The 1,590-nt window shown below is 37.2% G+C and overlaps 1 pseudogene; it reads left to right on the forward strand.

Moving 5' to 3' along the window:
* Positions 1–210: 210 nt before the first annotated feature.
* LOC137222993 (coenzyme Q-binding protein COQ10 homolog B, mitochondrial pseudogene) lies at positions 211–935 on the forward strand (annotated as a pseudogene).
* The last annotated feature ends 655 nt before the right edge of the window (positions 936–1,590 follow it).

The following is a 1,590-nucleotide window of genomic DNA, read 5'->3' on the forward strand; positions in this document are numbered from 1 at the left end:
TAAGTAGGATTTATAGAAATGTATAAATTGAGTGGTGAAAAAAATATATTTTAACACATGGCACCAGAATTCATATAGTGGGAAGGGTCTCCTTAATTTATATGGTTTAAAAAATGGGAAATCTACCTTTCAATACAAGGGAAAGACTTTGTAACAATAGAGTGTTTGAGGGCTTCTGCAAGAGAACTTGAATTTTTCAGTAAGATGATCATGGCAGCTCAGACTGTCAGGGGGCCCTGGAAAAGGTTGGTCTCAGGATGCCATCTGAAGCCTGCGGCAGTGGTGGGGGCCGTGGCTCCAGCGCAGGGACCTGTGGAAATGTCAGGTATTTAGCTTCCTGTGGGATACTGATGAGCAGAACTCTTCCACTACATACCTCAATTTTGCCTAAGGAGGTATATGCAAGAACTTTCTTCAGAACTGCTGCACCACTAATAAACAAAAGAAAAGAATATTCAGAGAGGAGAGTTATAGGATATTCTATGCAGGAAATGTATGAGGTAGTATCGGGAATGGAGGATTACAAGCATTTTATTCCTTGGTGCAAAAAGTCAGATGTATATCAAGTAGATCTGGATACCGCTAAACACGATTAGAAATTGGGTCTCCACCTGTATTCGAGCGCTATGCATCCGTAGTAACCTTGGTGAAGCCACATTTGGTAAAGCATCCTGTACTGATGGGAAGCTCTTAAATCATTTGGAGACTGTTTGGTGTTTTAGCCCAAATTCTTCCTGGCTACCCAAGAATTTGTATTTTAGATTGTTCAATTTCTTTTGAATTTTGCTCCCTTTTACACTCTCAGCTGCCACATTGTTTTCGATGAAGTTGTAAAGCAAATGGTAACTGCCTTTGAAAGAAGAGCATGTAAGCGGTATGGTCCAGAAACGAATATACCTTGGGTATTAATGTTTCATGAAGTTCATCGTGTGTAAAGGGGAAAAGGAAATGGTCACCTACTTATAACTAGTTTATTCACTTTTAAGAAGTGCTTTCAGAAGTCAGAAAGCATTTGTCAAACTCAACTTTGATTATAAACCTGTACCGTTGAATTTTTTCATTTGGAATATGTAACCACGTGTACATAGAATTCAGTCAAGTGTAATTCAGAGTAATACGTATGCTAGCATATTTACAATAATGAATGTCATCACAGTTGCAAGAATACTGACATCACTCTTCTGAACAGAAATTGGAACGGTAAATTTAAACCTTTTAATTATCACCTCACCTGAAAGATGTTGGTTGAGATACACATGCAGTGTGTATTATATTAACCATATCGCATTTAAGTTATTAAATTCAGACTATTTATAACTTATTGTCTTTAGGGACTGCCTCATGGCTTAGGATATTTGAGTAATCATCAGACATTTATAGTAAAAACTTTAACTTAAAAATACTGTTAATGAAGGTTCCCAGGCATTTTTCTTATTTTTAAATTGTTCTTATGGGTAATAGTAGATAATTCAGTGTTATACTGAGGTTAGCTTCCAGATAAAGTGAATTTTGTGTGTGTGTGTGTGTGAGTGGTCCAGAGTTTTAAGCTACTTTTCTCATAGTCTGCAACCCTCTCCCAGGTACCTTGAC

Source organism: Pseudorca crassidens, chromosome 4 (genome assembly GCF_039906515.1).
Source record: "Pseudorca crassidens isolate mPseCra1 chromosome 4, mPseCra1.hap1, whole genome shotgun sequence".
NCBI lineage: Eukaryota > Metazoa > Chordata > Mammalia > Artiodactyla > Delphinidae > Pseudorca > Pseudorca crassidens.